Here is a 14,485-nt window from a genome sequence, read left to right as displayed (position 1 = left end):
TAAGCAGGATTTTTTTCTAGGACTTTTTCCTAGTTTGCAGTCAAAAAAAGATTGTGTTGGCTTTCTGTAGTTTCCCAGCCTCCATTAAGTATTTTTTTCCTGTTTCTTTAAAATAAGCCTTGGTATTCTTTGTAACTTCTTTTCACTGTTGCATTTCAGAGAGTGTCCATGGAAACCACACATTCCATGGACACTCAAATTAAACTGTTTTTGTGGTCTTATATTTCCTTGCTTTTCTATGAATATGTGTGGTTGTTTCCATGGTCAATCTAGGAAACATGGACGTGTGTGTGTGTGGTGGGGGAGAACTATTGAATAAACATAATCTTTTAAAAAAATATATTTTATGTTGTGTAATTACATAATAAGAAGAAAAACACAATGTATTTACCCTGTAAGACTTTTGACTTAGTGTCCCCATGCACTAGTAGAAAATTTATCTTTAATCCTGGTTTTTATGGCTTGTTCATTTCATTGTAACACATTACAATTTGAAAACAGGACTGCAGAAAGAAAATTACAAAACTGAAATTAGAAACGAGCAAACGAACAGATGAAAGCATTTGGACACATTTTACCCTTCTACCTCTACTTTATTTGCTGTGAATCAGAGCAAATACATGTCTAGTCTAAATGAAACCATGTCGGAAACTGGTGCGTGGGTGGCTGAATAACTGACATTGGCAGCAGGACCCAGGCAACTAGGCTTGAGTCCAAAGTCTAATCCAAATCTTACCCAACAGTCCAAGGCCAGTACCAGCAACAGAAGAGCAGGGTAAGGCCAATCCAAGAGACAAAAGCATAGTCAAGCAAGCCAGGGAACACGAAACAAAGCAAATAGGAGTGGGTACCTGAGAGCTGAAGCAGGAACAAGCAGGTGCCAGGAAACCAAGTTAAGTCCAGGAACAGGAGCAAGATACAAGAGTTCAGGTCATGACGAGCAAGGAGCACTGCACCAAGTCGGGACACCTTTGTTGCCGAGGAAGTTTCTGGAAAGCAGAGCTTGTTCCTATATAACAATTCCCCCAGGGGCCCCAGGTGGTGCTCATGAGGGCACTGGAAGCTGCAGTAGATTGTGGAAGTAATTCTACAACTACCAGGACTGCTATGCTGGTTCTTGGCCAACAGATGGAGCCCTGAAGCTGCCTCAGATCCCAAAAGATCATTGCTAATAGGAACAAAAATTAATCATGTTTAATATAATGAAGCGTACATTTTTTCAGTAAATTTGGAATATTTTGGTATACATTTCCACCAATGTGTCCCACACACAATTTAATAAGATTAGAATAGCAAATCAGGTTAGAACTCCTCCAACGATGATCTCATCATAAAGAAATGGAGCTTAATTACAAAGGTCTCTAAGAAGATTAAGGAAAAAGTAATATGTAAAAGAGGTTTTATCCTCCTTTTTAATGGATATTTGCCAGTAGTATGAGCAATGAAAGGGATGACATGAGATCTCCAATTAGGTACGTTAGGTAAAGAAAATGCTGTCTGCTCAGCATGCTGGAGATCTTGGCAACTGCACATCAGAACTTCAATATGCTAGATCTTTCTGTATATGCTGGGTGTGCTGCATTGCATGATCCCCTACAGATATCACAATCCAGAAGGGATTCATCTCACTTTCTGGAATGGGTCGAATGATTCTACCTAATGGTTATACTCATCTCTAGTTTCAGTGAACAGCAGCCTCATTCTACAACACCAGATAAAGCTCATCTACACAATGAGTTATTTTGGGTTATTACCTCATTTGTGATGTGGCCATGTGACAAGGGACTTTTATCAGATTAGGTTGATATACCAAATATAGTATATTCTTATCTAGATAGGGTCAAGATAGTCAACACTTAACCATGTTCTGGGAACCTCTTGGCTGAACTTCTGAAATGCATCATATATGAAGGTACTTTTGGACATGGTTCTGTAACTTCAACTGGTCCCGAAGAGGGTCAGCAAGTTTACTAACAGGCACTGGTGAATGTGATTCCATTAGCTAGTACTTTACCATCTAAACTGGCTGCCAGTTCATGTCCTGGTGCAATTCCAAGAGATGATATTAACATGCAGAGCCCTAAATGTCTTTCGGGAGGTTTTCTGAAGGACTTGTGCAGACACTAAGATCATCCTCAAAGGTGCCCCTCTGGGAGCTTCTGCCAAAGGAGTGGGTGGTTCCTGAGAAGAGGACCTTTTCTGCATGGCATTGTTGTTGAGGAATGAGCTTCCCAGAGAAGCTCACCTGGCACTTGCATTGTGCTCTTTTTTTGCTGTAGTTTGAACTTCTTTAGTGTATCTTATGTTGTATTTTACAGTTTGAATTGTTATGAACGTTCCTTAGAGCTTTGGCTCCTGGGTGGTATAGAATGCAATATATAGTCAAATAAATTGCTTTCTTCCTTTCACAGCTGAACATTGGTAATCATCAAATCTGCTTAGCCAATCAGTGTCAGAGGCTTCACTGCCATAAAGGCAATAAAATATGGATTTCTACCTAAATCCACCTCAAGTATTTAATAAATCATAAATTTTCTGGTGCATGACGGCACCTTTTGTATTAAAAATAACTCTTAATTAAAGGGCAGAGTTTTCATTCCAAATCTTTATTGAATGTTTCTCATTGTCATTTTAAAAAATCTTTAAAACTAAGATTAATAACCACCATTCATTTTTAATGCTGGAAGGTGCAGTTATTCTTGAATACTCATTCTCTCTTTGGAACATTCAGGTTGAGATCATTTTACTAATTCTTCCCTTCCTATTTCTACTAAATGTTCGTTAATGTTAGTGGCTTTTGTAGCTTTTTCATTCATAGCCATGAATGAAAAAGAGACACTCATTTTAAGAAGCCCCCACCCCAAGACACACATACACACACACACAGCCAGTATCAACAGAAAACATTTGAGATTAGTGATTAAACTCAGAAAATCATACCAGGAAGGACCAAGTTCAACACTTCACTGAACCATGAGATCACTGGTTGCTTGGTGGGATCTGAGCTGGTGGTGACAGACTAAGTGATGCTGGAGTTGTAGACAGGTCAGTAAAAACCTCAACCTAGTTATTGGCTGCTGTGAAAAACATGTCCCATAGTGGGGCTTATTAGGAAAGGAAAATAAAATAAAATGGTCCATATTGTATGAATTGCTCTAACTTTATGATGTAGCCCCACTTGGTATCCTTCGTATTCTTCTGGCAAGCCTGTATCAATAAGAAACTGTGAGATTGGCAAGGAAGCAGAAAAATATCATCTGCAGGATTAAGAGGCCAATTGAACTCCCCTGTGCATAAAAGTTACAACTAGGAGTTTCTTAACTTAGAAAAAGGTGACTGGGAAACACATATGATAGAGATTTATGGAATGATGCAGATATCTAGGAGGTCTCTTCTAAGGCGAGAGACTAAGGTTTTCCAATAAAGCTGAAAGGGAGAGATTCAAGACAAATAAATTATTTCTTCATGATACTCAGAGCCTTACTAAGGATTTTGTTACCAGAAGATAGCCACCCACGTGAACTGTTTTACAGGAAGATAGTTATCCACATGGCTATAAGTTTCTTCAAATATGTTTCTGAATACCGTTTGCTGGGAGCACAAGTGGGTGGGTGCTGTTGACCTCACAGCTTGGTTCCGGGCTTCCCTTAGCATCTGGTTGAGTGTTTGACTAGAATGCTGGACCAGACGGTGTTTTAATCTAGAGATCTATGAATTTTGAAAAATCCATTCCATTTGTGTTTTGAAAATTGACAGGTAGCTTGGCCTCTGTCATTTATAGATGAATTCAGATTTTTCCCTCTTCAGAAAAGTAATGCTGTGCAATTGTTTAGCTCAGCATACAGTTAATGAACAGAAATACATATAAATCCATGCACAAAGGTTTGCCTCACAGCCAAGGCGGAGAAGATATCAGAGAAGTATAAAGCGCTCGCTCTCGCTCTCTCTCTCTCTCTCTCTCGTGTGTATGTGTGTCAGTCTGTCTGCAAATGGCATACATGTTAGTGTAGTTTCAAGCAACATTTGCATTAAATTACAAACCAGAGAAAGGGTAGGGACAAGTCTGTGGAGTCCACACAACTCAAAATACAAATCTCTACATATAGTACAGCTTACCTTCATAGACATTTAAACTTATTAGACTCTACTTTGGCTTTCTCCAACTTTCCTCCTTTTGATCTGATCTAGCTGGGCTCTTATTTTCGGATGCTCTTAGGCACACCACTATCTTTTGGCATCTACCCAGCCACACCAAACCCTCTGTGTGTGTGTGTTAAGGCATAATTAGAAACATAGAAACAGAGTGAGTCAGAAGGATCCTCTTGGGCCATCTAGTCTAACCCCCGGCTCCAGCCAGCTCCACTCACAACATGCCCACCGTGTGCATGTCTAGCCTATCTTTTAAAACCCTCACCAAGGGGCCTCAACCACCTCCAGGGAAGCCCATTCCATACCTTCAGGGTCCTAACTATCAGGAAGTGCTTCCTGGCATTTAAATGGAACCTTGGTTCCCTGAGCTTTGCTCCATTGGAGCACATCCTGCCTTCCTCTGCAGGGGAGAATAGGTCTCTCCCCACCTCCGTGTGACATCCCCTCACATACCTGTATGTCGCCAACAGATCCCCTTTGAGTCTCCTCTTCTCCAGGCTGAAGAGACCCAGTTCTCTCAATCTCACCTCATAGGGCATCCCCTGCAAACCGGCCACCAACCTTGTGGCCCTACGCTGCACTAACTCTAATCTGGCTATATCCTTCTTGTAATGAGGAGCCCAAAACTGAGCATAATACTCCAGTTGCGGGCGCACCAGAGTCACATAGAGTGCTAGTAATACCTCTCTCGATCTAGGAGCCACACTTCTGGCTAGGCAACCAAGGGTGGTATTCGCCCTCTTAACCACTGCATCAGACTGCTGACTCATGTTTAGCCTGCAGTAAACCAGCACTACTTGTAATATGTCAGAACTTTTGAATTAATGTACATTAAGTGCCTAGAGTACTAAGGAAAAGCATTATACACATTCAAATTATTATTTTAACCAGGCAATTGCAATAAGAATAAGTCTAAATGGGTGCCATAAATGGGGGGCAAAGATTACACATCATTTTTCAATATTGCCAACTTTGCCTATTGTCGGCACTTTTTTGGGGGAGGGGAGTTGGATCCTAACTTTACTGCAATGATTGGGGCAGAGATCTCATCACAGAATAGGGATGTCTTTCCTTCTACATTTGTTTGTCTTCCTGTTCTTCCCCTGCCCCCTAATCTGCTTCCAAAAGTTGGGCTCTGAGGATATTGTTGGATATGGTCCTAGGAATGGTAGATGAACAGAAAAGGCAGAAAAAAAAATCACTTTCCATCATGTAAGCAGAACCACAACTTAAGATCCAAGTTTTTGTATTAGAAATAATATTTTTTATTTATTTATTTTCCGATTTATATCCTGCCTTTTTCCTGCAAAGGGCTCAAGGCAGCTTACATCATTCTCCTCCTCCATCTTATTCCCACAACAACAACCCTGTGAAGTAGGTTGGGCCAAGAGTCTGTGACTGGCCCAAAGTCACCCAGTTGGCTCCATGGCCGAGCGGGGACTAGAACCCAGATCGCCTGAGTCCCAGTCCCATGCTCTTAACCACTACACCACACTGGCCCTTCTCCAAATACTCAGCAGTGGGACAGATAGGAAACTGATAAAGGGGGAAGGAAAAAAGTGAGAAAGCAAGAAAAAAAAAGGAGAAAAAGAAGAGTTCAGATACAGTAATCTGTATTGAATCTCTTAGATACTGACTGATGATTCATTAGACAAATTGCTTATTGACGAGCTAGAATGGTTATCTAACAGAAGTAGTGATTAGGAAATATTTGGATTTTTGAATGAGATATACATGAGTGATTTGAGAAACAGCTCCTCACCTATCTTCAGTAAAACAGATGGGTCATATGAAGGTATCTGAGTGTGTATATGCTTGGGTGAAAAAACTGTACTGAAGGAAAAGAAAGTTGTTATTTGGTTGAAGGATAGCAACTCCTTCGGGTGCAGGTCATGCCTCTGGGCATCTGATGTCTTCACTTAGGTTCAATACGCATATGTATTTGTAACTAAAACAAATATTACAATTTTTTTTTCATCCTTAAATAGTCTCTCATCCAAGGGAACCCCAACCCAAGTAGCACAGTCCACAGAAGTGTTCCACTTGATGGTGGGAGTTCTGCTTTTCTCTACCAGAGTTTTAGGAAGAAATCACAGTGCTCAGAATGTTGGTGAAAAGGCAAAAGGGTTCGTTATTACTGGGGAGTGGGGTGGATGAAGGCATCTGGATACAAGAAGAGCAATGGAAGAAGAGCAGAAAGATATTAGTGGCTAGGGTATGTGTGGAGGAACTGAATCTGCTTATAACTCAAGCAATAATCTTGCCAAGGCCAGCCTGTTGATAAATTTGGACTTGGTTTCAGCTGGCAAGAAATAAATTCCTATTGTTTACTGGGAGCCCTTGATGAGAGACTAACTGGGGCCAGGAGAACATTCACACACACAACCTTATGGGTAAATTGGGTATTGGTTTATGCCAGTGTGAAGAGAAATGTCAGTATGGGAGGCTGAGCTTCTATTATGCGTCCAGAAAGGGAGGCAGATAGCACACCTGCAGCAAATATGGTGGCTTCTCATGGGCCTGATGTCAGAGTCACCCAGCACAAGGGAGATGGTAGTGGAGATGATGGGAATGAGGGGAGCTTTTAAGGGAACGTGTGTGTTAGGGAGCTTGGCAAGGTTTTGCTACCTTGTCACTCTGTCCTCTTGTCAGGAACATATGACCAAACTATTTCTTCTGAATGTAAATGTGCTTGTACATCTTCCAGGTTTAGAGGGGTTGTGTCCCAGAATAGAGATGTTCATGGAAGCTAATGCCCTTATGTCCTATCATAGACTTGCCAGAAGCATATGGATGGCTACTGTGCAAAACATGGACTAGATATATCTTTTGCTATGATCCTTCAGGGATATTTTGGTGATGATACATGTAATTTGAAATAGCCAAAAGAACTATCTTGCATCTGAAGAATGAATACCACTTTAAAGGGAAAGTAAACCAGTGTGAATCTTCATGGAGTGCTGCAATTCAACAGAGCTTCAGCAAAGCAGTGCTGTAGCAGGAATTGGATGGCAAGTATTTTCATTCAAATTTCTGTTTTTGTATCCTATCAACTTGGGGATAAACTTCATTCATTTTATTTCTGAAGCTTTAAATCTTCCAGCATTATAAAACTTGAGCCCATATAGATTGAACAGAGAGAATTCTGCCACTTCCTCTGTAACCCAACACATTTTGTACTGGGAAGCATTTTTAAAAAGATTAATTAAAATGCATGGAGAAGTCCACCAGAGCTTTTAAATATTGTGTGTGACAAATAGACTGAGAAACATAAGCTTAGTGCTCCATTCAACCAGCAAGTTCACCTTTTTTGTGTAGGGTTTATCTGAGCACTTCAATATAAGATGCAAATCAGATACTTCTGAATTCAGTATATGTACATGGAAACAGGTTTTCAAGAATGAGAAAGGCAAAAGTAGTGAGTGAAACTCTAAAATATACTTGCAGAGGTAGACTGACTTTGTTCAAGCCATGCAGATTCTGTAGATAGCATGGGCATCTTATTCTTTGCAAAAATTCACATTTGCACTAATACACATATTCATTTGCACAAGTAGCACAAATTTTTTGTACATCCCCAAGAAAGAATTCAATTCTGTGAATGAGTGAATTACAAAAAATAAAATGCCTGACAACCTGCAAAATGTATATTGGAACAGATTTAACAAAACATGTGCATGTTAACTGTCACTATAACCATTGCATACTATTTCACAGAAACCAATTTGTCCTAGATCTTGCTTTAGGTACCAAAATGGATAAAAAATAAATAGATCCCCCAGCTCAAAGACTGTGGTCCATTATGAATTGTACCAATGCTTGAGACTAGTCATCCCATCCACTTTCCCTTCTTTCCCACCTCACGTTGGCAATTGTGCCAAGTTTATTCATCATATTTATATCTTGCCCTTGTTCCTGCAAGGAAACCATAGCCATCCTCACAACAATGCTTTGAGGTCAGGGACAGGCAGAATGGGTATGGGAACCTACATCTTCCATGTCCTAGCCCATCAGTTAAACCACTATGCCACACTGGTTATTTCTCATTCAGCAATAGAGCTCTGTGAGCTTCTTCAAAGCCTGCTTTGCCTGCTTTGACACAGTTTGGAATTGTTGATTTGCATTCTGACTGATGCATTGATGAGGATAAAATAACAAACAAGTTCAATCTCCAACGCTGGTGAATCTGAACATGCTGAGAAGCCTTTGCTTCAGAGAGCTGGAAGGCTTGGAGCAGCTGTTCCCCCACCTTTATATCTATCTCTCCACAATGTGGTAGGTTCAGGAAAAAGGAGAAAAAAAGCAGTCGGCAAGATGGGGAATTCAAGAACATTATGAATTGTTTTTTCCCAAGTTTGGACATAATGACAGAAACTCAGAAAATGGCAGCACAATCTTTTTCTGGGTCTGCCAATTCTCTCCCCCAAGGAAGGAAGGAAGGAAGGAAGGAAGGAAGGAAGGAAGGAAGGAAGGAAGACAGACAGAAATCCAAATTGACACATGGGGGTTTGCCTGACTTGGAGGCTTATATGAATTTTGTGCATGGAATAAGGCCTTTCCAGCAATAGACTCTGCTGCCATCATATCTCGCACAATGTATTTTACCTAGACAGCTATTTTCAGTCATGTGGATAAAAGAAAAGGGAGGAAGAAGGAAGGAGACTGAAGCACAGAGAGCAACTGGCATAATCTCTCAGTCCCAGCTTTCTCCATCCATCCACATCCCCTTGGCCCTCTTCAGGGTCCAGTTACAACCTTTGGGTAAAGTCAACATCATTCTTTGCATGCCAGTTGTGACAGGATGGTCAGCTGCTCAGCCTTCAGAGTTGTCATTCCAGATCTTAGACCTGGAAATCCAAATAACCTTATGGCCTACCAGACGATGTTGTAAGGTCATTGGATTTCACTCTTCTGTATAATTTATGGTTCATCTTTCAGTGAGGTTCAGATAGGAAAAGGAGGAAAGAAATATTTTCCTGACTCTTAGTGGTCTGACTCTTATTCCTATTGTTATTAATTATTTGAGATGTTGCATTCTAGAACATATTACAACCAATATAAGTAGGACTGAAGGTACCATGTTAATAAATTAACTATAGGAAGTTTTTATGATGCATTCTGCTTCTGAAAGAGGTGATTCTTTTACTTTCTTTGATTTACCTTTCACTCATAGTAGGACACTGATGTTGTACAAAAGAGGTAGATCATTATTTGAAAAATGTCATCAATTTTCCTCACTTAAAATGTTCAATGAAAAATTGGTAGACTAGACAATGGCTTCAGATCTGACCAGAGGAATATTGTAATGATAAGAAATGTGGTTTTGGTCCAAGTCAAAGAAAACATAGCTTTTATCAGAAACTTTTGCACAGGGGTTAGGATGAAACTCAACAGAATCTAACTGTACATTTGTAGACTTTCACTCTTGCTCAGCCCAGTCTTAGAAAATGTGCTGAGCCAAGAGGAAATCTGTGAATCCCTGCAGAAAGAAGGCTGCACATCTGGCAATCTTCTTTCAGGTTTCATTCAGCAACACAAACAAATGAGACTTCATAAGGTGTGGAAGGGGGCGCTGCTTGCATTACATGTGGCAGTCAATTCCTGGTGAGCAGTACACAAATGCAGTGTATTGGGCATGCTTGCCAGGAGCTTTGACTCTGACAGATCTCCATTCCTGACATGGATTCCTCCCACCTCCTTACTTGCTACTAACCTAACTATTCCCCATCTACTGGCTTCATTTAAACAAGATGAAGAAAGCCAAGAGCAACTTTTTGACTTTTCTTTACATTTGGAAAGATCTATTACATATAGATTACATATGGAATATTTCCTTATTTATCTACACTTGATTCATTCTTGAGCAGTCTTTAAAGGCATTTGACAGGGTTCAACTTTTTAGGAACTTGTTATCACTTCTTTCTATGTGACAAAGGCTGCCTGAGAATGGCTTCCACCCTGTATCTCTTTATTTTGTGTTTTGAAATATATGTACATTTGAAAAAATATACATAAAATGTATACATTGGAAAAACATGCAAACATTTTCGACAAGGGAAGAAAACATACATTTGAAAAATTCTCACAAATATATGCATGAATATACAAACCAATGCCTAGAATTCAAGACAAGTATGGGGCAGTATCCAGTTGGATCACTGAGATTTTGCTGGGTCGTTTGCTTTTGCCAGATGCACTGCATGCAGAATAGGATACTTGCATACTCGTATATCTCCTTCATGGATCACTGCCTTGTCGTGGCGAAGGGGCTTGCGTAGCTCAATGAAGCTATGAGCTGTGCCGTGCAGGGCCAGCCAAGACAGACAGGTCATAGCAGAGAACTCTGACAAAACGTGATCCACTGGAGAAGGAAATGACAACCCACTCCAGTATCTTTGCCATGAAAACCCCATGGACAGTACCAAAAGGCAAAAAGATATACAAGAAAGAGATTAACATCCCTAATAACCACAATGGGGTGATCACTGACCTCGAGCCAGACATCCTGGAATGTGAAGTCAAATGGGCCTTAGGAAGTCTGAGCAACAACAAAGCTAGTGGAGGCGACGGTATTCCAGCTGAGCTATTCAACATCCTAAAAGACAATGCACAGTTAAAGTGCTACACTCAATATGCCAGCAAATTTGGAAAACTCAACAGTGGCCACAGGATTGGAAAAAGTCAGTTTACATTCCAATCACAAAGAAGGGCAATGCCAAAGAATGTTCAAACTACTGTATCATTGCACTCATTTCACATGCTAGCAAAGTTATGCTCAAAATGCACAAGCTAGACTCCAACAGTATGTGGACCGAGAACTACCAGAAGTACAGGCAGGATTTCAAAGAGGGAGAGGAACTAGAGATCAAATTGCCAACACATGCTGGATCATGGAGAAAGCTAGGGATTTCCAGAAAAACATCTACTTCTGCTTCATTGACTATGCTAAAGCCTTTGATTGTGTGGATCACAACAAACTGTGGCAAGTTCTTAAAGAGATGGGAGTACCTGACCATCTTATTTGTTTCTTGAGAAACCTATATACTGATCAAAAAGCAACAGTGAGAACTGGACACGGAACCACTGATTGGTTCAAAATTGAGAAAGGAGTTCGGCAAGGCTGTATACTGTCGCCCTGCCTATTTAACTTATATGCAGAGCACATCATGAGAAAGGCGGGGCTAGATGAATGACCAGTTGGAATTAAGATTGCTGGGAGAAATATCAACCTCAAATATGCAGATGATACCACTCTCATGGCAGAAAGTGAGAGGAACTAAAGAGCCTCTTGATGCTGGTGAAGGAGGAGAGTGAAAAAGTTGACTTGAAACTCAACATTAAGAAAGCTAAGATCATGGCATCCTGTCCTCTCACTTCCTGGCTAATAGATGGGGAAGAAATGGAGGTGGAGGTAGTAACAGATTTTATTTTCCTCGGGTGCAAGATCACTGCATATGGGGACTGCAGCCAAGAAATTAAAAGACGCTTGCTCCTGGGGAGGAAAGCTGTGGCAAATCTAGACAGCATACTAAAAAGCAGAGACATCACCCTGCCAACAAAAGTGTATATAGTCAAGGCTATGGTTTTCCCAGTTGCAATGTATGGCTGTGAAAACTGGACCATAAGGAAGGCTGAGCGCCAAAGAATTGAGGCCTTTGAATTGTGGAGCTGGCAGAGACTCCTGTGAGTCCCTTAGACTGCAAGGTGATCAAACCGGTCAGTCCTAGAGGAGATCAACCCTGACTGCTATTTAGAAGGCCAGATCCTGAAGATGTAACTCAAATACTTTGGCCACCTAATGAGAAGGAAGGACTCCCTGGAGAAGAGCCTAATGCTGGGAACAATACATGGCAAAAGAAGAAGGGGATGGCAGAGAATGAGGTGGCTGGATGGAGTCACTGAAGTCGTTGGTGTGAGCTTTATTGGACTCCGGGGGATGGTGGAGGACAGGAAGGCCTGGAGGAATGTTGTCCATGGGATTATGATGGGTCGGACACAACTTCCTGACTAACAACAACAATAACAACCTTCTCGCGTGTATATATAGGGAATGAGTAGAAATGCTTGCTTGCTAATTAAGGACCTATTTCTGAAGTTCCTGTTCACAAATAAGAATTTTTCTGTTATTTTTTAGAAGTGCTAAAGCCCTATTAAGCAAGTGATGGAGCCTGCAAGCACATGGAACTTCAAATAAGCTTTGAGGTAAAAATCAGAGAAGTTGGACAGGTTTGAATTTTACTGAGTTACACATCCCTCGACATGCCTCAATAATTTCAATAATGCATCAAACACAAAACATGGCATACTACACTCAAGTTAATCATATTAGGTAATTGGTCCTGTTTTCCTTTAAGCAAGTCAAATTAATACTTTAATAACAGCATTTCATAGGATCTTCCTATCTACAAAAGCACAGCCATTAATTTCAGTAAGCTATGTAAACATATGTAAAATAATACATACTTTTTGCAAAAGGCTTAAAACATACTCTGCTTAGTTTCTGGTTTATTCAAATACTTAGAAAGGGCATATTAGCACAGATCACTTAGGAACATCTAAAATGAAAAGTACACATTGGAAAGAAGGGTTCAATTATAACAGAAATTGCTTGTGCCAAAATAAGCTTTGTTGTTTACCTGCTAGAGTTTGAAGCTGATCCCTCTAATGGCATTCTTAATAAACCATTTGACAGCTATGGTTTCTTTCTGCAAATTTTTAATTCCTTTCATATGCACTGATTTCTGATGCTCCTATTCAGTGCTTTTTTTTGTCATAGAATGCACCGAAACAGAGGTCCAGCACCATTTTTTGACAGATTTTCCAAGTTTGTAAGGTAACTTTTGAAAATTTGATGTTTGGTTCACATGGATTTGAATTGCCCTGTTGAGCACAGTAGGTTGGCAGCAAAATCATTAAAATGGTGCATGCGGGCTGCTTTTGTGTTGAGTCTGATGCATGTGTGCTTCGTCCACGCTGGTTGTGATGGCACTGCTCAGCTAGTGGTGCTGCTCGGCTTGTGATTGGTCGTGTGGCCGCACGCTGAATGCTTACTGTGGGCGGCGACCATTATGTTTCGTTGCACAACAGACGTGAATGGGTGTGTGTACAGTGATTAACTGCATGCGAAGGGTAAATAATTTCATGAGTTCCGGCACCTTTTTTCTTACATAAAAAGCACCAATCCTATTTATCAAGTACAATGCTAATATTCCAGGACATTCTATCCCTATTTTGTCCCAGTTTTGGACCTAACTGGAATGCCTTCTTAAAATGTCAATAGCATTGATTCTGCATCAGCAACTGGCCACAGCGTAGGTATATGGGTAAGATGTTCTGCAAATGCCAGCCCTTGGTCCAGCAACCAATCAGCCAATGGAACGAGCCACCCTTTAATTTCCCATCATGCCTATGACTGAATGTCACCCCGGACCATTATGAATAATGGGTGACATTTGATTATTTATTTACGTATTTATTGTTTATTTATTTCTATACTATCCCATAGCCAAAGCTCTCTGGGCAGTTTACAACAAAGACCTAAGTCCTTGGAGCTTCTTAGAGTTCTGTTACTACACCCAAGTAAACCCACAAGCACCTACTGATGGAGGAAAGTGACTACAGGGCACCTTGCCCAAAACTTTCTGAAATATGGAACAAACTTTGTGCAATGCATTATTTAACTTTTAGCACATTTTTTTCTTCTATAAGAACAAAACCTGTCTACTTTTAAATTAATGAAGGAGGAGAGTTTAGTGATCCTTGGTATGAGAGCAAAACTTTTGCAAAAATGTAATGCCTCTATTCCCCTTTTCATATGTGAAAGATTGTACAAAAGGCATGCAAAGAAAGAACAAAATGAGATCTGTGAAGTTTAGGCGTGATGCAAAGTGAAGATTTGCTGCCCCAGAAGGACAAATGTGTTTCCAGTTTTCCATTTTTTACCTGTAATGTTTTGATTTAAAAATGTGTGAAATCTGGCTCTTTGTGGAAAAGGGAACAATTACCCTAGTTGGAGTGGAGCATAGCAAAATTCTCTAATGTTATACTCCCAACTGTGAAGAGAAGGAAAAGAGGCTTCAAATGAACATTTTGACTCTTTAAAACAGAGGTCAATTTGTTCCTGCCCTCCAAGAACCTATCTACCAGGGGCCATATACCCTTTTCCCACTGAAAAGAACAAAGCTGAATTTTCCCTTTAAAGCATGGCACACAGGAAGTGCATCGCTTATAATACAAAGTTGTTAGGGTGCATAAGCTTTCCTTCAAAGGGAGTTATTTTCACGATACTGGTACCAAAAGCTGATGGAAGCTCAGTGATGTGGGTTTGAGGGTGGTG

Source organism: Varanus komodoensis, unplaced genomic scaffold, assembly GCF_004798865.1.
Source record: "Varanus komodoensis strain SLA01 unplaced genomic scaffold, ASM479886v1 scaffold4, whole genome shotgun sequence".
NCBI classification, from domain to species: domain Eukaryota; kingdom Metazoa; phylum Chordata; class Lepidosauria; order Squamata; family Varanidae; genus Varanus; species Varanus komodoensis.
This window is presented reverse-complemented; position numbering follows the sequence as displayed.